Source organism: Magnolia sinica, chromosome 17 (assembly GCF_029962835.1).
Source record: "Magnolia sinica isolate HGM2019 chromosome 17, MsV1, whole genome shotgun sequence".
Classification (NCBI taxonomy): Eukaryota; Viridiplantae; Streptophyta; class Magnoliopsida; order Magnoliales; family Magnoliaceae; genus Magnolia; species Magnolia sinica.
This window is the reverse complement of record NC_080589.1, coordinates 65530685-65555498: the sequence shown is the minus strand read 5'-3', so window position 1 is coordinate 65555498 and position 24814 is coordinate 65530685. Positions and strand designations below refer to the sequence as shown.

Sequence of the window (24814 nt, the reverse complement as noted above, 5' to 3'; positions counted from 1 at the left end):
GACTCAACATGATTCACGGTGACTCAAACCGAGTCACTCGCCCCATCAAACCTTTTTAGCAAAACTCAAAATTCAGTGGCTGTGATTCAAGGCCTTTAACCAGATGGGCTATACTTGTTGATGCTATTTGCATTTGCTATTTTATCACTTTTATGATAGTAATTATTTATTACTAGAGGTAGTATTTGTATTTAATCATTAAATATCGAGTCATGTAAATATTTGATCTAGTCTTCAAGTCAACCGGACAGGTGGAAATTGAGTCGAATTTTTGAGTTTTCAAGTTTTTGAAACTATGATTCAACACCTGGCATGACTCTCAAAGAGGGGATTATCATTATCATCATCATCATCATTATTATTATTTAAATATTTTGAGGGTTTGCACACTAAATCCGGGGTTTCACCCATGGCTCGCTGATCCAGCCCATCTGTCTGTTGGTTCCCACCGATGATGGATCATGCCCAGCAAACTAAATGACAGGACAATTTCAACCCTACAATTTCTGGCTTGCAAATAGATAGCGAAGATACAAAGGTCCACAACCAACTGAGGAAGCAGCCAAGATTGGTGGATATGATAATCTAGGACATTATTGAGGTGCAGCACGTCCACAGTGGGTCCCAAAGGATGAAGGAAACATGGGCTGCACATGTATATACTGAAAAATCTGGTAACTGTGCATATTCTAGCATCTCAGATCATATGATCTTGTTAGGCATTTCCCTTAAATCAGAACAACTTGGTTAAGGCTCAACGACCTGAATCCAATATCTTATTTTACAAACACCATTTCGATTAGGGTTAACCGGAGTAGCAGCCATCTCATTAGTGGCAACAGTTAAAAACACACCCAGTCGGCAGTCCACACTGAAAAAATAGCTGAATCAAGATATCTAATCTTTGGACCATCACCTATCAACAATAGGGGGACTAGATGGACCATTCAGATCATCTGAACGTGCAGCCATGTCGGCCCCATCTGTAACGAATGTTGGTTTGATGTGACTTGAGATTCACGCAAGACGACCTCCTGTCACATGTTAGCACCGACACTTCTCCTCCACTTCTTCTCATGTTCTCTTTTCTTTTCCTTCCTCTTGTGTTTTCTTTTCCCCTTTATTATTGACTTAATTGTATATGCTGATTAACAGGTTAATATGAGAGAAGGGAGAGAACGAATGGGGATGGTGGGACCTACCTGGTTAATATGAGAGAGGGGAGAGAGATGGAGGTGGGTGGGGTTAGGTGGGTCCCTTCATTGAAGAAGGAGAAGAGAGGGAACGAGAATAGTTGGTGTAGGTCGCAAAGACATGGACACAAGCCCCACCCAGGTCACCATCCCACAACATCAGCATCTCCCACTCAAGGTGGGGAAGAAAAATTCCAATTTATCAAGGCCATACTGAATGCATAGAGGATTGAGGTAGTGGAAACAACTGGGGTTCACAGTCGACTGTATGCCAAATAACCACTACACCAGTACACTACCTCCCAAACTCTCCTAGGTCTGCTCTAGACTCACATGACCATGCCGAGGGAGATGAACCTCGAGATCGAATCATTTAGCCCTAATATACTTATCTACTTATCAAGTTCAATTCCACTTATCTATGGGTTATAACAATGTTCACAAAAATGGTACATGAGGTCCACAAAGTCATTACTCCATTTGGCTTTTGCATCTATGATGAGGACCATTGTGTATGTGTGGAGTGGTTAGGAGAACATCTATTAATCTTGTCACTATGTAGATGACATACTGCTGGTTGAAAATATTACGGATATGTTGTTGATCAAACCAAGGTTTTACTCTCAACCAATTTGAGAATGTTGTGGCTGTTGTATGATGACAAGTTGTTGCATGATGGTTCCCACCTACCCCCACTACTCTCTCCTCTCTTCTCCTCCTTCCACGAGGGGTCCCACCTAACCCCACTACTCTCTCCTCTCTTCTCCTCCTTCCACGAGGGGTCCCACCTAACCCCACTAACTTCTCTCCTCTCCTCCTCCTTCCACGAGGGGTCCCACCTAACCCCACTAACTTCTCTCCTCTCCTCTCTCTACATAGGGCAACACCCCATTCTCTCTCTCTCTCTCTCTCTCTCTCTCTCTCTCTCTCTCTCAACAATAGAGAAAGAAGAAGAGAAAAGAGGAGAAGAGAGCAGAGATGTTAAGAACTTAACTAAATACACTAAATGCCCTAGGAGGTTAGGACCCTTTGAACATGTCAAGCTCGGCTCTTAAATCACTGGGGATCGTAACATCCACCACGCTCCGTGGTGGCCGACTCTATGGTAGCGCTCATTCCGACCTATTCTCCAGGTAGTCCTTTCCACTAGCCCTTTTCTGCTTGGAGAGGGCATGACGGCTGCACTCTGGATCTCCAGGTAGCCCTTTCCACCTTTAATAAGATAGTTGCACTCTAGCTATCAAGGTAGCACTTCCCATGTTGTGGCAGCTTTCACTCTGGTCTAGATTGCCCTTTTCCACGAGGGAGGAAGAAGAAGATGAAGAAATGAGAAGAAACAAGTTCAGAAGCCATTGTCATTGATTGTACATACACACCATAAACCATCCTTCTTGTCGGATCAAGGGAGTGAGATTGTCGGATCGAGGGAGTGAAAAGGCCCGTCTTAACTCTCATGGCTGATTTGAGCGGGAGCATGGAGCAGGCCCACTATAGAGCCCAAACCACTTAGGCCCATATAAGCTCACTATATAGCCCAACAAGACGTAAGCCTAACATGTGCTGATTTTGGGGTTAATTATTTACAAATTTGGGGGCCTAAATTAAGGATTATAATTTACTATTTTTAGGAGATATGAGGGGTTGATTTAAAGATGTGATAATGATATAATTGATATGATTGAAAATATGGGCCAGTTTTAGAGATATAATTACTTTCCATATTTGTTTTTTATTAGGCTTTTACCATATTGAGGAAGATTAGATTAGTTTGTAATAAATTGTGATTGATTCTCTTAATTGAAGAGATTTTAAGTGAAGATTCATTTAGGATTTATAAAAGAGGGTGGTAGTGTATAAGTTAGACATTTGAATATTTTTCTAAGAGTGAGGTTCTTAAAGTCTTTGTAAGACACGAAAGTTGATATCAATAAATTTCTCTCCCTCTCTACTCCATTGTTTTTGTAAGTACATTTTTTAAATCTTTTGCAACCCTCTCTACTCCATTGTTTTTACGAAGATTAGATTATTTTGTACTAAATTGTGATTGGGGGGGGGGGGATTGCGTACTAAGTTACTCAGTATGCTCTTATCATACTGAGTAAACTTTGTTGGGCCCACCATGAATGTATATAATCTATCCACGCCGTCCATCCGTTTTTTCATTTTATTTTAGCGGTTGAGCCTGAAATTTAATCATACCCAAAGATCAAATGGACCATACCATAGGAAACATTTGGAATAATGATTTCCACCATTGAAACCTTTTTAGGGCCCACAGTGATGTTCATTTTTCGTCAAACCTATTCACACAATCACACAGACATGGATGAAGGGAAAAAAACAAATACAAGCTTGATCCAACACTTCTGTTGTCCCCAAGAAATTTTCAACGGTGGATATTCAACTCACACTGTTTCCTGTGGTGGGTCCACTTGAGGTTTATATATACTTAATTTTTATTCTGAAGCCCTAAAATTATCTGGTAAAATGGATGGATGGAGTAGAAAAAATACATAAATCACGGTGGACCCCACAGAATTTACTCAGTACGCTTAGGGTACTGAGTTACTCAGTACGCTATCCGCTTCTGCGGGGCGGGAGGGGGGACTCATTTAGTATCTATAAAAGGGAGTGGTGGTGTAAGAGCTAGACATTTGAATATTTTTGTAAGTGTGAGTATTCTTAAAGTCTTTGTAAGAAAAGAAGGTTGACATCAATAAAGTTCTCTTTCTATACTCCATTGTTCTTGTGAGTACAATTTTTTAATTTTTTGCAATTTGGGTATCGAGATCTCATTGACTCGATAACCAGGATGAACCATTTTGATATCAAAGTGGGTTGTCTACATTATCTCTTAATGGCATTGAATGAGGTGGCAAAGGAAGATTTCGCGCAAATAGCTCAATTGATTTGCACACTCACAAAGTGAGTAGATCAACTCATGCATGCCATAGGTAACCTTGTTAGTCACGTGGCGAGCTTCGGCACAGAAAGAATCCGAAGACCAAAGTTGGAGCATGTGGACACATAGGGGAAGGTCCATACCAAAGTTCTAACCAACAATTGATGGCCCCGGCTTATGAAGACACCAATAATCGAATCGTTCGATTGTTGGAATGTGATAGATAACCCAAAATTAAAATAGAAATTCTCGAAACGACGAAGAGATCCACGTAGTCAAAGGAAAAGTTGATATACGAAGTGATTGATGCATTAATGTTGGACCTACACTTGAATTCACCAATGGATTAACTGATGGATCCAATGGCAATGGCAGTCACAATGATAGACATGCAAGTGGGTCTCTATACTTAAATTGAGACACCTTTGCAAAAGATGATTGTGGCACCAAAAATAGGACAAATGTTTCAGGATCCACAAACAAGTTGGCACCCACAAAAGCATAGGCAAAAAAGACATCATCTATAGTGGAGTCCAACAAAGGTTGTGTTGAGCCGAGGCTTAGGGTTACCCCATCAACTTCTACCAAAGAAGAACACGATTCATCGTAGATTTATTACAAGTCTAAAAATTGAGATTGGTTTCCAACTTGAGGACGAGTTATTTCGAAGACAAGGAGAATTGATTTAGGCCCAGGGCCCACTTATGCCCATCCAAACCCACTATAGGGCCCAACCCACTTAGGCCCATATAAGCCCACTATATGCCTTAGGAAGACAAACCCATTGCCCACCATAGGCCCAACACATGCTGATCTTGGGCTGATTATTTACAGATTTAGGAGCCTAAATCAAGGATCAGAATTAACTATTTTTAGGGGAAATAGAGGGATTGATTTAAAGATGTGGCGAGGGTGTAATTGATATGATTGAAGATATTGGTTGGTTTTATAGATATAAATACTTTCCATGTTTGTTTTTTATTCGGCTTTTATCATATTAAGGAAGATTAGATTGGTTTTTAATAAATTGTAATTGATTCTCTTAATTGAGGAGGATTTCAATTAAAGATTCAATTAGGATCCATAAAAATGGGTGCTGGTGTAGGAGTTAGACATTCGACTATTTTTCTAAGTGTGAGTTTTCTTGTTTTTGTAAGAGAAGAACCTTGATATAATAAAGTTCCCTCCCTCTCAGCTCCATTGTTCTTGTGTAAGAGAAGAAGGTTAATATAATAAAGTTCTCTCCCTCTCTGCTCCATTGTTCTTGTGTAAGAGAAGAAGGATATCAAGATCTTATTGACTCTATAACCAGGTTGCACCAACACAAGAATTTAGTGTTTCATCACCCATATTTTAAATTCACTTATCCGACTGTATATTCGGTGAGCAAAAATGTTATCCAGGTTTCAATCCTGAGACTTGCACAAGCTAAAATCCACCAATGCAGTGTACAACAACAAGCAATTACAAGAGAGGATTTAGATACTCCCTCCTTGGCCAAGCTATCGACTATATCATTAGCCACTCCAGGGATAACCCAAAACAGGGGAGCAGCGCTACCCTTACGCAATGATCTAACCAGTTACATCCGCAATATTTAGTTTCCACCAGTTACCTGGAGGCGATTACCACATGGCCCTCACATACGATTTCACACTTATATTGGTGACAGTTTCCAGCCATTTCCTCGATTAGTGAGACACCGCTAAACTCTTTTGCCACAAGATCCCAAGAAATGAAATTGCATTTGATTGACTTGAACAGCCATTCCCTCAACCGACATACATTTTTTAAATTCTTGCATGGCATTCTCTCCGTATCCCCCTCAGAATGGCATGAGGTAACATACACCAAAGACTTCTCCCTTTATGGCAAAGAGGACCAGCTGACAAGCTTGCAATAAGAGTTTCCAACGAACTAGGGGTGACCCAAACCATCTAAAATAGACAAGGAAAGAAGTCCATAAGTTCCTTGCATAATTGCAGTCCAAAAAGTGCTGATCCACGGACTCATCATCTTCCCAACAAAGATAGCATTTGTTGGGTGAAACCCAATTCCATTTCTTTAAACTGTGAGAACTTTGTTAGCAACTATTGTCCAACAAAATGCCTCCACCTACCTTTGGAGGAGCCAATGAGCTCCAAACCTTCGCACAAGGAGCACTAGAAAGTGAGGTCCAAACAGTAGCTCTGAAGAACCTTTTAATGTGAACACACCAGAAGGAGAAGGGCTTCAAATACTCTCGTTGGGCTCATTGACAGGGAGGAAGGCATCCTCCAGGATGCGTAGGAGGTCCACAAGGAAGAGAATCTCCCAATGTGTTATATTCTGCCTTGAGGGAATGCTCCACCTCTACCCTGCTTCCCACACGCTCGTAGCACTCGCGAATAAGAATGTCACCATAAGAGATCTAGAATAACGTCAGAAAAAGACACTTCAGGTGGGGAGTCTCCTGCCCAATGATCCTCCCAAAATCTGATGCTATTACCAGCTCCAATTTTAAATCTGACCCCCTCCACAAAGCTTTTGCCATACCCACCTCCACATTGCTGAATTGCAACATAACCTTCCAAACCATCAACCGTCACCCACTCCTGATTCTACATAGGATACACCACTTGGTTCCTCCCCATACTTGCTAACTATAACCTTCCTCCACAAGGACTCCACATTGCTGAATTGCAATATAACCTTCCAAAACATCAACCGTCACCCACTCCTGATTCTGCATGGGATACAACTACTTGGTTCCTCCCCATACTTGCATGATCGGCAATGTCCACACACTATACACTTTGGTTTTCCCTTTTAATCAAGAGTCCTTCCAAGACATCTTTGTGACTTGTGGCATGTTATGGTCTCTAATGGAATTGTCCCCATAATCAACACTCCCCCTCTAGAGTTGGTTTCCTCTTTGTAAATGATTCATTTGGTAGACCATAAGTGTTGGAGTTGTGCCTGGAAAACCAATGTGTGCCACTGGCCCTGTGAATGTTATAGGGTCAATTTCAACCGTTGATCTTAATGACCATGGGTCATTTTGGGACAATGTAATGTACTTTAACTAATATCTAGCGTCACTTAAACTTATCGTGAATACGGATTATGTAAGGAGTAATTTCTCTGTAGTCCTTGAGAACTTGAAATTGGTCACAATGACCATTGATCGGGGAGAGTTGTGGTCCATGGATTTCAATACCCTGATGTCTCATGGCTATCATAGATACTTAGGACACATCTGTGGACATCATACTATGATATGTATGGTCATCCTGTGCGAGGGGATTGGCTTGGGTCAAGATAGATAGTTTCCACCATTGGGAGTTGACCTGGCGTTACTTATGTCTTCGTCTTTACCCTACATGGGAGTGTAAGTCTGCCATAGACTTAGGATCCTAGTAGTGGACCTTTGGACACTTACATTGGAGGATTAAGTTCAAGTCAATAGTCTAGGGACCCATTAGCCTAGTCTATAATCTATATAATCAATGAATTGATGTTGCATAAAAGGTGATGAATCTGTAAACCTAAGGACATGTAAGGGTCGTGACCTTGACTGGGCGGCTTCGGCCCACTTTATGAGGCTGCCTAGAGGCCAATGAAAGTGGGTGACACTAGGTGTGTCCATCAAGGCCAACATAAGATTTATTGGATTTTACATAGAGATTTGTTTATAACTTGACCTGATTAGATAAGGAATTCATTAAGAGGCTTTATCTCTAAGGCTAACTCTTAAAAGGTTTTAATTGTCTTTACAAAGGTTTGTAACCATTAAAATTTTGCTTTAATCATTAAAATTGTTCTTATCGCACTTGATGATTACCTGATGGCACAGATCTAATGGCCTGCTACTTGATCAACATGGGATTTAGATCTATAATGGATGGCCTAGACGATGAAAAGATTAGATCATGAGTATGCATTGATAAAACAGTTTGATGGATTTCCCTCGTAGTAGGGTACAAAGAAATTCGTAGGGTGCTGGTGCACCATACCTGTGTACACTCCTGAAATCCTAACCCCTCCTTATATATTAGATCATATCTCAAAAGGGAGGAATCAATCTGGAGAAAGTTGTAGATGTCCCCACCCTTGGGCATCACTTGGAAAAAGAAAGAGTGTGTGTATCTTATACATCCATCCTTCTACCTTTTCTTCTCCACCACACGTGTGGATGTGTGAAGTCTACCTCGTGGACGACAAGCGTCTCCCTCGACCGTTATCAAAGGAGTAAACGACGGTTCTCTAACCTCCCACTTGAGATAGATTAGGAAAAGACCTCTTAGTGTAAAGGAATTGCATCAACAATATCAAAGCCCAAGTGGGTGCCATAATTTTTACTCCATGGGCCCACCTAAGTCATGGTCCGAATGATATAAACAATCCAATCTCTCCTTTTTGCAAAGCTCTTTACAATGCATCATCATTGTATATGTGATCTCCCCATGGTGTAGAATATGATCTTCAATTGCTCGAATTCCATCTCCTAGATCTACAACTTACATTAAGATCCCGGCTAATTCGAACAGTCTTAAAACACTACACAAGTTGAGATAATAAAAAATCCACATAATTACAACTTGAGAACAATTTTAAACCAGACGTCTCCATTCAATCACATGTATAAATGAATTTTGAAACAATAATAAATATAAGCCATAAATCAAATCATCACCTACTACCCATCACATACCCATAAATCAATCACATTCAATGGATATGATTGTGCTCTTTTTTTCTTTTTCTTTTTCTTTTTTTCCGATTGATCCTCATTCAGAGTACTATCATTTGGTCAGTCCAGGCGCCAAATGGGCATCGACAACATCGCTAGAAAAATTAAAAAACTGATGATTACCGCAGAATGGGACCACTCTTATACCACTTATTGAAATTTCGAGTCTAAAGCAACATAAACTTGTATTTCTGAAAATTCAATTCTCATATATTAATCTCCTGGGAACCTGTCGTGCTAATGCCAAATATCTCACGATTACAAACCAAAATATAATGGTTTAGATCTTACCTTGGCATGATCAAAATGTGAAAATTTATTTTCTAATAGAGATTTTAATTTTATCGATGCAAATCATCTACACTAAGAGGTCTCTCTCCAATCTATCCCTGATGGGAGAGGTGAGAAAGTCATCATTTGCTCCTCTGGTAGGAGCCGAGGGAGATGCACGCCATCCACGAGGTGAACCGCCCATATCCACATGTGGTGGAGGAGAATATTTAAAGATGGATGAGATGCACTCTCTTTTCCTCCAAAAGATGCTAGGGGTAGGAATTTCCCCTCCTTTGAGATAGGATCTAATATATAAGAAGAAGTTGGGGTTTCAAGGGTGTATATACGTATAGTGCACCACTACCCTACGAACTTCTTATACCCTACTGTGAGGGAAGTCTATTAAACTACCACATCCATGCACATACTCACGATCTAATCCTTCCACTATCTAGGTCATCCATCATATATCTAGATCCAATGCTGACAAAGTACTGGACCATCAGATTTAGGCCATCAAGTCATCATCAAGAGCAATCAAGATGGTTTTAACAGTTGAAAACCTTCACAAGTCAATTAAAACATTTTGTGTTGGGCCCATTTGTAAAACCATTTGATGAGTTCCTTATCCAATCAGATCCAGCCATTAACAAGTAAAACCTGTGGATCCCATGCTGGCTCTAGTAAGAACCAATGAGCCCTAATGAACATACCCAGCATCACTCACTTTCGATGGCCTCTATGCAACATTATAACGTGAGCCAAAGCCACCTAGTCAAGTTGATAACCCTTACACGTCCCCATGTTTAAGGATTGATTATCTTTCACGCAACATCAAGTCCTTGGTTACATAAATCATAGTCTGGACTAATGGGTCCTTATACTATTAACTTGAACTTGATTCTCCAATGCAAGTGTCGAAATGACTAATGTCAGGATCCTATGTCCATTGCACACTCACGTGTAGGGTTAAGGGCGAAGGCATAACTGACACTAAGTCGGTCCCCAATGGTGGAAACCATCCATCTTTATCCAAGTCAGTCCCCTTACATAGGATGATAAGACATGTCATAATATGGTATCCACAAATAAGTATTTAGAACAATCATTGCACATCAGGATACTGAGATCCATGGACCACAACATTCCTTGATCGATGACCACCACATCGTTTCTCAAGAGCCCAAGGAATGTAAAGGAATCACTCCTCACATAACATATATTCATGATAAGTCTAAGTGACACTAAATATTAATTAAAGTATATTACATTCTCCCAAAGGACCCATGGTTATCAAGATCGACGGCTAAGATTGACCCTATCACATGGATTGGGCCAGTGGATTAGGAAAGCTTCTCTTTCAAAACATAAACAAGTATACATAGGTAGGAAGTAGGGGCCGGAGCTTCTTTTTTTTTTTTTGAAGCGAGAGCAACACTTAGTTAAAAGGATCCTACAACATATGAAAGAACATTGCAAATTTTGATTTACAAGGTGCCAAGCTTGACTCCAAAATACCTAAATAGGTGACAAGATTATTGAATATGCACCTATAGGATGTGGTCAAAATAGCATGAGCGTGTAAATTTCTAATCTTAGAATCAAAAGGAACCATAGAAAAGAATATGATTATAAAAATATAGGGGGATATTGATTTCTATAAAAACAACTACTCAGTAGAAAGGAAATAGGAAGTCATTGGATCCAAAGAAGATAGTACTCAAATTATAGGAAACAAACAAGTCTAAAAACAGATGAGATATGTAACCTAGAAGTAAATAGAAAGCAAATATATACATAACATCTATACATTTCTAATAGGAGAGAGTGAAATATATAGATCCTATAGTGACATTAAACATTAAAAAAGATACCCCAAAAATTTTAATGATAAGATGAAATGAGAACACATAAAGCTGCTTTTTTAAGGAAGCAATTAATGATGAGATGGACTCTACCATTGCTAATAATACATGAAAATTAGTCAATTTATCACCAAGGACTAAACCAATTCCATATAAATAGAGATTTAAAAGAGAAGCAAAACAGATTATACCAATGAGAAGTTTAAGGCTAGATACATCCAAAGGATAAAGCAAAAATAAAGGGTTAGAGTGCTTGGCTGCTTGTCTTTCGGTTGTTAAAAACGCCATTCTTAAATGATGATTTAACTTAGGAATTCTATAACAAAAAACCCAAAGGTTTCAACATGCCTAAACAAGAACACAAGGTTTGTAAGCTCATTAATGTTCAGAATACCAACTGTGTGCATTCTTAACACACACACACACAGAGCATGCAGCGCAGCGTATGCTACACGCTACTTCTAGATTTTTAATTAAGGTTGCGCTTGGTCGCACCAATTTCATGATATTCAACACCAAATTAGACTGATTAATAATGAAACTTAACAAAATTTCATGATATTTGGTGAAACCAAATGCAACATGAAGTAATAGGAAAGGGCAATGATTAAGTGAAAAAAAAAAAAGAGCAAAGAAATTGATTTAATATTGTAACTAATATTATTTTACTAAAAGCATTGAAAAGATTAACTTATATTGAAAATAGAAAAATTGTAACAAATTATTGAAAACATTAATTGATTTTAATGTTATGGTGAAAATTAACTTCTAATGTGAGCTTTAAAACAAAACAAAAAACAAAAACAAAAACAAAAAAAAAAAAACAAAAACAAAAAAAGAGAAAAAAAAAAAGAAGAAGAAGAAAACCCTTCTAATGTGAGCTAAATAGTGTCAAGGCCAAGCTACACCATGTAGCATGAGCTAGCATAGCTATTTAAAGCACCGATGTGTGTGTGTGTGTGTGTGTGTGTGTGTGTGTGTGTGTGTTTTACTGCTTCAGTATTGAGTTTTCTTGGGGCTATCAACTTTCGTTGATTTAGCTCCCTTCTACGACTCATTTGCTAAGCGTTTGATCTTATGCCCGAGTGGTCATCAGCCAACCCAGCTATATTTTGCACAGTGCATGCCAACCCGTGGACAGCATATGGTCAATCCAACAGACCGTTACTATGAAGCATTTCATCACAAACCAAAAATGGAGGATTTCAGCATTGGATCTTTTTTTCTGTGTATATTTTCTCAAATTATCAAGGTCTATGTTATTTGTTATGGGTATGGTTTGCCCATCTGTTATGCAGCATTGCACTTTTATCTACGCAAGTTAGTGGCAACTCTAGTCCATTGTCTTTGGGAGGACTTTGCACATGAGTGACGCCCTAATAGCTTGATGGTTGTCAAGTTCTATTAAAGGCCTAATCTGTCTAGAGAAGACTTATGAGTCAAGTTGCAATTCAAGAACTAAAATCCAACCATGTTGAGTTTTAAGGGGTATTGAGAATATGATTTAATATATTCCTGACCTCTAGTATAATGTTCATGTGAAGAATTATTATCATGCCATTGCCAAACAGGTATGGTTCGACATCGGATAGCTTCTATGTAAAGGACTTGTGGATCATCTAGTCCAATATCTGAGTTGATAAAAATGTAGCACCTTGTGCACCTAGGAGCTCTGATATGGTAAAAGCGCCCCAACCATTTAGCATGAACATATTTCTCTCTTTGTGATTATTATTTTGGATTTTTATTAACAATTAAATCACTTAATGGATGTAAGGAGCATAAGTCATCTGGTCTAATATCTCAGTTTATGACGATGTAGCACCTTGTGCACTGGGTAGCTCCGATATGGTAAGAATGCCCCTAAAGGTATAATCCAGTCAACGACAAGGTGTCCCGTATTGGTATCGGTTGGCGTAACGGTGCCCTCCGAAACCAATACGGATACGGGGGCGTAACGGCGATACGGGGCCGTAACGGCGCAATTTTTTTTTTTGCCAAAAAAATATGAAAAAATATGGATTAAATCCAGAATATTCTAAGCATTCCAAATATGCATTCATTTATAAATTGGAACATGTTTATGGTGGTGTAACGGTCCACTCTTTGGTGAGAAGTTGTATCGGACTGTCTGATTAATTTTTTAACCAGGTAACTTGAATTTGATTACAAAATTCATATATTTAATTTTTTAAATATGTAATTTATATACTTAACATCTTGATATCATTTCTCCCAATAGTTCTTTAAAAAAATAAAATTAAACTCAGGTAGATGGCGTTGCCAATTTGGGGCTGACTTGGAGGACCAATTTATTCTCCAAATCAGCCTCAAATTCATGCCATTTATTGTCATTATCCCACTTATAAATTGGTGGACATTTATTGGATAGTGAATTATAAAAAAAAAATAAAAATCAAAAGGCCCTATTTTAAAAAACAAAAGTTCACAAATTAACAATTAAAACTATTCAAATAATTTGATTTTGGCATTGTGAGTTAGCAATTGCAGTCCATAATTTAATTGTCAAATTTCAAGTTAATATATGTCTCGTGTACAATTTTTTAAGGTTTGAATTAGGAGGGACTCGGATGTAAAGTGCAGCACACGTGTCAAAGTTTTTTGGGCCTCACCCGTGATGAATGTGTTATATCTACACCATTCATCCATTTTGCCAAATAATTTTAGGGCATGAGCCCAAAAATGAGGCACATCCAAAGCTCGGGTGGATTGCACCGTAAGAAACAATAATAATTAAACGTTTACCATTAAAAATTTATTGAGGGCTAGAAAAGTTTTAGATCAAGCTGACATGGGTGTTTTCCTTTCATCCACGTCAATGTGACCCAATTAACAGGTTAGATTGAAAATAAACATTACAGTGGACTTTAGGAAATTTTTACATTCTATAACCACTATTTCCTATGGTGTGGTCCACCTGAGATTTGGATATTACTAATTTTTTGAATCCTGACTTAAAATGACGTTGCAAAATGGATGGACGATATGGATAAAATATATACATTATGGTGAGGCCCACTTGGGTCTGATATGATTGGATGGAAAATAAACGTTACGTGCGCCCTAAATTATTTAACCGTGAAAATCATTATCCCTGCTGCTATTTTTGGTGTGGTCCAGATGATCTCTGGATATAATTCATTTTTTGGCTGGTGCTCTAAAATGATCTCTGAAAATAGGTGAACGGTGTAGATGTAATAAATACATCACCGTGGAGCCCATATAACTTTGATCTCCTTTGAACCGTTCGTACAACTCGGAGCTCGAGGAGTGTTAGCGCTCGTCTTTGCGTGACACGTACCGCAGTCAGCCGTGGCAAATAAAAAAAAAAACGGAGAGGGGGAAACAAAAAGAAAAAAAAGAGGGAAAGAAAGAAAAGAAAAAAAGAGGGAAACGGGAAAGAAGAGATTGGGAGAGAGACAGAGAGAGAGTGAGAGATAGAGAGAGAGTGAGAGAGAGAGGAAGAAGAAGAAGAAGAAAGGAAGCAGCCGCAGCCGCAGCCGCAGCTGCTCGAGAAGAAGAAGAAGAAGAAGAAGAAGAAGAAGAAAGAGAAGAAGAAGAAGAAAAAAAAGGAAAAAAAAAAAGGTAAGGTTTTTTTTTTTTTTTTTTTTTTTGTTTTTTTCCGTTATGGCCCGTAACGTCCCCGTAACGGCCGTTACGGTCACAGAATTCCATAACGGCCGTTTCGACCCCGTATCGCGTAACGGGTCCCACCGTTACCGTTACGGCCGAAACGTAACCGATTTGGGATACCCTGGTCAACGATAAAAAAAAAAATTAGTGTTTGGACTTTGGAGAATATCTACTCTAACATTGTTTGAGAAAGGATGAGTGCATATAGTGATAGGGTTTACAATCTTTTGTATAGATGTGCTTAACTAATTCCCTATATTTGAATGATCTTGTTACAACTTACGACAACTATTAAAATTTTGGTTGTTCCACAATCTTGGGGATAATCCCACATTTTGATAATCATGGATTGGATTATCCCTTTGCAGATCCAACGTTTTAATATAAATCACTTTATGGATAAAGACAAGTAGCTAAAGAATGGCATGAGTGTTTGTACCAAATTCCATACGGATGAAATAAACAGTGCAGATTTAGTGACGTGGCAGAAGATTGAGAAGCATGCTTCAGGGATTCAGAGATCAACTCATCTTTCTTAGGGTGTTTTCGGCATTTTAGTTTTCTCCGGATAAAGGCAAGCAACTGTTCTAGCCACGTCGGCCCTAAAGTACGTTCTAAGTATACAACAAAGATAAGATCATGGTCGATGAAATGTAACCGCTCTTTTCCCAACTGGTTGCACGCGAAGACGCCATGGGGACAAACGGTTGTTCTCCTGTCATCCCTGGATAACTATAAATAGCAGAAGCAAGTACGAAGAAGCCGCTCGAACAACTCCAACACCTAAATAAAAAACCGGACTGTCAAAGTCTTTATCTAGCACAATGTTGTGTATCTAGGTTTAGATGTCCACTATTAATCAACAGCAGACCCTTGGGGTAGGCGTAGTTACATTTCGTCCCTGCGCGTACGCCGGATGACTCTTAGTTGTAGCCAGTAGCTATAATTCCATTCCATCTGTGCCTGCAAGCCAAATCTGAAGGAGGACCTTAGCTTAGGAATCCGTCCGCCTATGCTCATACGATGGACCGAGCGTATTTGCAACCCCCGGCATTGCCCTTGCCTCGCTCATCAACACGCTACTCTCAGCCAGGCTAGTGATTCCGTTGTGGTGGTATGTCACACCCTTTTTTTTTTTGTCATCCCATCTTCCACACTCTTTTCCGTTCAACTGTTGCACCTTCGAAAGTCATTGGATTTACAAGGCAGAAAAGAGCACATTTAGAGGAAGAGCCCTAACCTCCACCAGTCGCCTAAATGAAATGAGTGCGCGATGGTTGGCTAAGTAGACGAACAGTCGAGCCACGGCCGAGCATCGCTCTACATAGACGCCAGGGGTCGGTGGTGATGGTTTGAATTGGACCCAATCGGTTCTGGCACACCTGCAAGCCTCTCATGTGTTCCGCATGGCCATATTTGAGACCAACAATGAGGAATTTGACTATGTATTAATTCTTTATGGATTTAGAGTTAATGACACAAAATTGTGTTAAGACTCTAAAATTTCAAGTAGTAGATGTTTTATAATATGTATATTTGTTAATTAGGTGTCTTATCTGTAATACTAACATACTTTAGGAACACAAAAACTTCTATCATCATTCTTTGATATGAAAGATACAGCTAAGACGGATGTAATCCTCAATATAAAATAGTGAGAAATGCGAATGAGTTGGCCTTGACATAATTTTACTACATAAAAAGATAATAAGAAAAAGTTTGGATGCTTAGACAATAGAACCTATTTCTACATCTTTTGATCCAAGAATCAAACTAATAAAAAATGAGTATCTCAATTGCAATATGCTGGTCTAATTGGCACTTTCATGCATGCAAAGAACCATGCTGGGCTCGATATTGCATTTGATGTGAGAGGATTAAGCATGTTTACTAGTACCCAATCATGAACATTGGAATGATATGTCTAAGGTAATAAGATATTTAAAGAACTCAATGGATTATGGATGGCATTACATACAAGGGTATATCAATGAAAGTTGGATAATGATTCTAATTAATCTAAGTCCACTAGTGTGTCGGTGTTTACATCCGGTGGAGTTGAGGTATCTCAGACATTTGAGCAATAAACATACACAACTCATTCCCCATGAAAGTTTATTAAATTAGTGATGCAAGGAAGGACGTGAGGTCGAGCACCGTCTTCCTCAGGGGGGATAACTATTCCGAATCCACGAAATTTCTCTAGACTCCTCACAGAGATGCCTCAAATCCACAAGGAAAAATAAGAAAATAGATTAATTATAGAAAATTAGTAATAAATTGATTGATGTTTGATCTCCATGTGTCCATGTTACACCATTTAAAAAATAAAATAAAATAAAATCGTAATTACCAAAAATAGCAAAATCCTAACTCTAATAAAAAATTCTAGTTCTAATAAAACTCTTCTAAAACCTAATTTCTAAAAATAAAAATTCAAATAAACTTTTGCAAGAAGAGTCCTAACATGATTACAAGTTATTCCTGAAAAGAAGAAGCTCTAAAAATAAGAAAATATTAAAAAATTCGGAATTACTAAAAATTGTAATTTTTCTCTAAAAGTTCGTTTTTGAGCTGAGAGCGCGCGTTTTCCAACGAAATGGACAGATGCGGCCCACTTTGTGGGTCGGTTCACCTCGGATGGCCCGTTTCAGTAAAGATTGATAGGTTACGCGTCCCGTAATGATACCCAGATCAAAAGTTATGATCAATTTACGGTCCACCTTCTTTTGGCCCAACCATGCTAGGAATGTCTCTATGACACGTTCTACATCAATTAGTTATGGTTCACAAAGAAGCAAACTAACTAGGGTTACATTTGGCTCATGGCCATTTCAAGAGTGAAGAAAAAAATTTTGGAATTTCTACTATTAGGAGAATTCCAAAAATCATGAAATAGGGCTCCTTTTCATTGCATCAGAAACTTATAGCTCTTATATCCACATGAGTGTCAGTACATGATTTTTGGAAATTCTACCATGACTAGAAATCCTAAAATCGCATATTATTTTCTTGCTGGCAAGCCAAAAGTAGACCAAGAAACTTTTTTTTTTAAAAGATGATGCAATTTATTAAGACCAAAGGCCAAAGAAAAGAAAGACAAACAAACTATACAAAAGAAGAGAGACGAAAAAAAAAAAAACAAAACAAGACAAAAAATACAAAAGAAGAGAAGCCGCTACAAAAGAAACTTGTCATTAGAGATTCCTTTATCACCTAAGCAATGCTTGCTATATCTTTGCTTTGTAATAGTGAAGCAACATTTTCATAGGTCTATGGTTGAACTTAAAAGAGGAAATGTAGACATAGAGACTGCAGTGCTCAGGCACAACTATTTTAGACAATCATATGTATATAGCATAGTTAATATTAACTTTGTTAGGTCAAAATAAAATTTTGCCAATCATTCGACTTCACCAAAAATTTCCTTGACATTCCAATGTTCCCCTTCTTCCATTTGCACCTCTCTCAATGCCTTTTTATCTTTATATGAATAGGTCTCTTTGAAACTTTCATTTCCCTCACAATATTTAGTCCTATGCTGGACATATATGAGAAGTTCTATAGGCTTACAAAGGTCTTCTTCATGTTTTCCTTTTGGTTTGCATGTGTAGAAGGCTTAGCATGAGCTAAGGGTGCTCTGCACCCCGAGATCATGAATGTGCACACCCATGCAGGTGCCAGAACATAGATGCAATGGCACTTGAGGTGCACTTTGCATGCACACATCATCGCAGGAACTTGAGGAGCCTTTCTTACTAGACTACATGATTGTGGCCAAGTTGATTCAATTTAAAGACCGAGTCAATGACTTCGGAACCACTTCACACCAAGTAAACATGCCGATCATAGGTTGAGAGTTGAGCATGGCTGACCCCTCCGTGTTTAACATTACGCTTCAAGTTTCAAACGATCAACATTCCCTGATTTGGATGAAAAGACACCTTACCATACCTACAAACAGACTGCACCCATTCAAAGCATCTAAATAGTCACCTAACAACACCCACTCAAAATTCATAAATGTAGGGCCTGAGTTGGAGATTTTACCCAAACATCCATTTCTATGCCTCAATACCCTGTGATTTCCGATCAACACATGCCTACCTTGGTGTTTATATTTCTTACATTGTAGAACCAAAAGCTTAACCTTTTTTGTGTTGCTTGTATGGAAGTGTTCAGGGCCCCGGGCTGTGTCCTTGGTGCCTGATTTAACTGAGAGGCAAATTTGGTGGTAACCCGTTCGAAACTATAGTTAAGTCTGATGTGAGGGCAACTAAGGCTAGCATTTTTTTAAATTAATTATTATTATTATTTGGGGGGGATTCCAATATGGGAGCATTTACAATCTAAGCCCATGTTTGGACCATGGATTCCATGACTAAAAAGGTAAATGGTGTTTCTTTGATGTGACGATTTATGTTGTCTAGATAGTAAAGAAAGGTTGGACTCCACCCAACAATCCTCAAAATTGAAATCCATGTTTCGATAGTTCTCATGGAAATCAACATTGGATAGTTATTGGTTCCCCCCCTCCCTTATTTCTCCCATGGATTCCATGTATCCAAACGTGCCCCAAGGAAAGTGTGACAATTTAAAAAAAAAAAATTTAAAAAAATTAAAATGAGATTTGTCCATATGGCTGCCTATATTTTGGTTCATAGACCGAAAAACGCATACTTTTAAACTATTTCCAAAAAACCGCTAACCTTTTTTCATATATGAACAAAAGCCACCTACATTGACTTTAATTAACAGATCATTAACAAAAAGAATCATTAGCAGCTAAAAAGACAATCTTACTTCTCTTTAACCATTGTTTTCATTGTTTTATCCCATTGCATGTAACACACATTAAATCGGGTAAGTGAAAGTTTGGTGTGACCTATGGTAATGTCCTTGTAACATCCATTCCATCCATCATTTTCGCGAGCTTATAGAAGGATGTGAGCGCAAAAACTAGCCATATCCAAAACTTGCGTGGGCCATATCACATGAAACAGTGGAACTGAATACATACCATTGAAACTTTAGTATATAACCCACAAGTTTTGGATGAGGATGATATTTATTTTTTGACTTCGTTCTTGTGGGCATCGCCTTATGAACAGGTTGGAGGGAACATAAAGATGGTGGGTCCCATGAACGTATCAATGGGGGGCATTTGCATCCCACACCATTTCTTGCGGGGTGACCTACCTAAGTGTTGTATGTAACTAGTTTTTGGAGTTGAGTCCTTTCATGAGCTCGCAAATCTAATGGATAGAGTGGATGTAACAAAGGCATCATTCGGAACCCCACGAAGGTATAAACAGTGGGCGATTATATTCCCACCATTCCCGATGGGATGGTCCACCTGAGTTTTGGATCTGCCTATTTTTTGGGTTCCCACCCTTCCATGAGCTAGCGAATCTAATGGATGGAGTAGATGTCACAAAGGCATCACGGGGGCCTCACGAAGGCATCAACAGTGGGTGATTCCATTTCCCACTGTTTCTTATGAAGTGGACCATCTCAGTTTTGGATCTACCCATTTTTTGGGCTGCCACCCTTCCATGACCTCACGAATCTAATGGATGGAGTGGATGTCACAAAGGCATCCTAGTGGGCCCCATGAAAGTGCCAACAGTGGACGATTTCATCTCCCACTGTTCTAAAGCAACTAATAAATAGCAGAGCATCCTCCTCTCCTCTCTACAACTCCAAAACAAACAAGGCAATCTACAAAGTGCATGAGATAAGAACCACCGCCACCAACACCACACATGCATCCATGGCTTCCACCATCTTATCTAGTCATCATCCCAAGGTATTCTTCCCACTTCTTGCTATTTTGTACAAGTGGGGCCTACTTTTTTATCATCCAAACTATTGGTACGATTGACACCGTTGTGGATGCTCCCTGCACCTAAAAGTCCCCAAACTGGGAAATCTTGACCATAGAATATTCAGTCCCCTTTTTTTGTTGAATGATCATGCTTCATTTCTTTTTTAATTACCATCTATTTGATTGCCACAAGGGTTGTGCTTCTCCCATCTAGTGGGTATCTTTAGTGTGGCCTATAATATTAACCGTTTGGATGACTAAATCATGGACCCCAGTCATAGGCCCAACATTGCATGATGCCTCCTTGTGCTTCACTTATGCCTTTCAATTTGGATTATGAAACAAAGTACTCGTACTATCCACACCACAAAGGACTTTCCTCCGCCCACCATATGTGAAATTCGTCACCAGGAGGAGAAGAAGATCCTTTGGGCTCAGAAGCTTGGTTACGGTTGCTACTACAATAGCAATGCCCAAGTGCAACGGAAGCTCAAGCCGGGCTGAACTGGCATAGAGAGGATACCAGCAGCCCCAAGGGATGCCCAATGGGCCCACCAAGCAGTTCATTTAGGTCATTACACCTGTTGGCATGTTCTTGGCCATGACTTTGGCTGCACCTTCATGGTAAATGCTATTTTACCATCGTAGGTGGGGAGTTTAACCTCGGGCATTTTCATTAAAACAAAAATACCAAAGGGTTTCTGACTTTCTGTATGCCTTTCTAGCGATAGGCGGTTTGTTGTCTAATGGTGAAAACTTTAAAAGTTTTTTGAAAATAGTTGAAAAGTAAGCATTTTTCGATTCATAGACCAAAATATAGGCAGCCATATAAAAAAATCCCTAAAACAGGTGTGATCAACAACTCAAGCTAGCATTTTTCGTCTCTTCCATCATCTACTATTTACTTCACAATAATTTCCAGGCAAGGATACATAATGCAAAATGCACCTCAAGTGCCCTTGTGCCCTATGCCCTTGCATGTGCGAGTGTGCATGCTCGATGATAAGGTGCGAAGAATCTCTTGGCACGTCATGTCAAGTCTTTCGCACAAGTAAAGAGACATCTAGGTCGAGAAGCCCTTGATAAGCCTATGTAACTTACCATATCTATCCAACGTGAGAAGATTAACAGGGAAATAAAAGTTTCATGGAGACAACTTTCCCTTAAGGGAAAGAGGCTATTTTACAAAAAAGTTATGGACCTAAATTTTGAAGAAAAGGCCTTTCCCTTAAGGGAAAGAAGCTATTTTACAAGAAACTCATGGACCTAAATTTTGAAGAAAAGGCCTTTTCCTTTGTTTTCAACTTGTAGGAGATAACCACAACAGCTCTCAACCACCCACTCAATCAACTCTAATAGGGATGTCCCATGGTACAAAAATTAAACTGGTTTGACAATCCTAGCCATTACATCCCTCGCTTTTCCTTCTTGGATGTTAGTCATGTTAGATATGGGCCCATGGGGCCCACTTGTGGGCAATCACTAGTGGGTAGGTCCCAGACATATTTCCCGCTATTTCTCTCACTCAAGACTTTGTTTCATATTTTCAAATTCAAAATAAATTTGAACTTCGAATTTGGATGAGGGAGAGATACAGGAGAGGTTAGATCAAATATGGATAAGCCTTATCCCATCCAACTCATCCCTCATCTCTTGATCCCTCATTCTATAAAGACAGGGAAATCCCTTATAAAGGCATTGCATCTGAGAGGTATCCTAAAGAGAAAAGGAGGAAAAGAGTTAATGCACACAGATTCTGTATATCTGGCCCATCCCATATACAATCTAAATCATTGATCATATTCCAGGGCCATTTTAACCGTAGAATTAGAGGGGTGATTAGACCTCTCCACTCCCGTAGTGGTTAGGTGGGCCTCTCGTTGATTCACCGTCCATCTTCAGATGTGCGAAGGTCCCAAGATCGTGTAGATTGTCAGATTTTGTGAGCCCACTCATTCAGGTTGTCTTTTAAGCCATTAACTATGTTTTCCTTTTCTCGACTCAAAATACACCACTCATATATAGGATCATCATTCCAATGTGGTTTCTTAGCCATGGTTAGGACCTACTACTGGACAGTCACAACCCTGCAACCATGTGTACAGTGTGAGGGCACTCTAGCATGTTATGATAGAGACGTCTTCATCATATTATCATTTCCAAGTATGCATTAGAAGGAATCATTCAATTACAATGTGTAGCTATTGGTTTGTTGTATATGCAAGTCCAAAATACGTATCTTTTCTCCTTTTAAAAATAAAAATAAAAAAATCTTTGAAGAAATGAAATACAAAAAGTTGGCCATTTGGTTTCATCGAAGTGTCCAACATAAGCAGGGAAAAGGATAGGCATTGTTTCCAAATTGCCTTCCTTCATCTACAGCTAGAAATGAAAAGGATAGGGCTCTCCTATCAGATTTTATGGCAACTACCGCACCTGACAAGCCCCTAAATCTTTACAAACAGGTATACAGCGATCGTTTGGCACGTCTTGGGTATAGCTTCCTCAATGGACTCCTTCAACAAGAACATGGGATCTTGTAGAATTGGTAAATCCGCTTCAGTAGCATTAAGTGGCCGAGAAACCTAGTCTAAGACCACAAAAGTAGGGTTGTCAATGGGATGGTAAACTAAGGGGCTTTGAAGGCCCATCCCATGTTGGGCCTCTTTGGGCTTTACGTTAAACCCATGGACTGGGCTTGGGCTCAACTTCAGAAGCCCACCAAAGTTGTGGGCCAAGCTTGGGAGCCCAACGGGTTGTTATTAACCCATAATATCTAACTATCTGGCATCTGTTTACCAATAAGAAAAAAGAATAGAAAGAGGGAAAGGGAAAGGAAGAAAAGAGAAAGAAGAAGGGGGGAAAAAAATGATGGGTTGTGAGTTCCCCCCCACTCACCCATAGCTCTTATCTATATTAACTTAATCCTAATCACCATACATTACACCGCAGGACTACAGGCAATAAGTGAAGCCTTGATAGGAATGTCAATGAGTAGATTATCCAAGTGAATGTAGAGTACACAATAACTTGGAGGCAACGTTCCATCAAATGAAGTGTTAATCATCCTCAATAGGTTTGATCCTATCCTGAAAGACCGAATTAGTGTCAATATGAACTGCAGCCTGATTGCCACATTATAAAGTAGAGGGTGAAGCGATGTAGGACAAAGTCAAGGTCAATCTCATGGATGGTCATGATTGAAAGAATTTGGGCTAGAAAGTTCAAATCTAAGGGTCCAATGCGTGCTATAGCTGTCAGCGGCCATAACTTTGCAACCGGTTATCGTTTCACGCATATAATACGCCACAGGAAAGCTATCGATGAGTTCTACATGCTACCAAATTCCAAAGGCCATTGGCCCTTGAACAATTTTGTAAAATCAGGTTGTTTTAAGAGTTAATTTTGAGTTTTAAGTAAAATTTAACTGTTTTTAGTCAATTACGGTTTTTGTTATTTTTAGGAAAGTCCAGTTATGCTTAAAGTACTTGTTTCAATCGTGACAAAGAGTTTGAATCAATTTAGAAGTCATTTAGCATTTTTAGTAAATTTACTATTTTAGGAAACTTTAACTATTTCGAGAAAATTATGAATTTAGGATTTAGGGCTTATTTAAGTCAGATGAAAGGATTTTGTAAACAGACTTTGCATCAATAATATCACTTTTATTTCTCATTTTTTAGAGATTTCTCTCCTTGTGGATTCAAGGGCTTGTTTTGAGAAGAAGACTGTAATCTCCTCTTTCTCCACGCCCCGCTATGTTATTTGGTATCAAAGTCGCTACACCGGTTGATGTCAGAGTCGTTGTGCCAATTGGTATTAGAGAGAGGGCTTTCCTTAGGTCATGGTATCCAATAGCGAATCGGGCAACAACAATCCTGTGGATGATGCTTCAAGGAATCGAACATTGATTAGTGTGGAGTTCATGGCCTTTTATCAAGAATTCTATTGTACGAATCAAGAGATACGAGCAGGGATTGATTGTTTGATTGAGGCCATGGATTGCAAGCATATTTGTGACAACAAACAAACCATGATCATCGAAGAGGCTCACAGTCAACTAGTTTGACATCCAAAAAGCATAACACCCATGGCAAATTATAGCCTGCAACCCTATGCAGGCGAGGTTAACTTGGCAGCCAAATGTCGTTCGACCAATTAGAAGACGAGCAAAAAGAGTGGACTTATGCAGATGGAGTGCCTCTTAAAGATAACAAAGAAGAGTGCACCCATGCAGATGAAGGGGTGCCTTTGATGAATCCACCATTGACTTGATGGTCCATGAATGGATCAACTAATGGATTCGTAATTGGCAAATAAAAGGTTCCAATTGAATCAAAACATCCATTGATGGATGGATCAACAAAA

At 39.1% G+C, this 24814-nt stretch overlaps 1 protein-coding gene across 1 annotated transcript in view; it reads right to left on the bottom strand.

Moving 5' to 3' along the window:
* The window catches only part of LOC131230337 (ubiquitin-conjugating enzyme E2-23 kDa-like), a 47628-nt gene that overhangs the window by 586 nt on the left and 22228 nt on the right, over positions 1 to 24814 (bottom strand). The gene's annotated exons all lie outside the window — the stretch shown is intronic.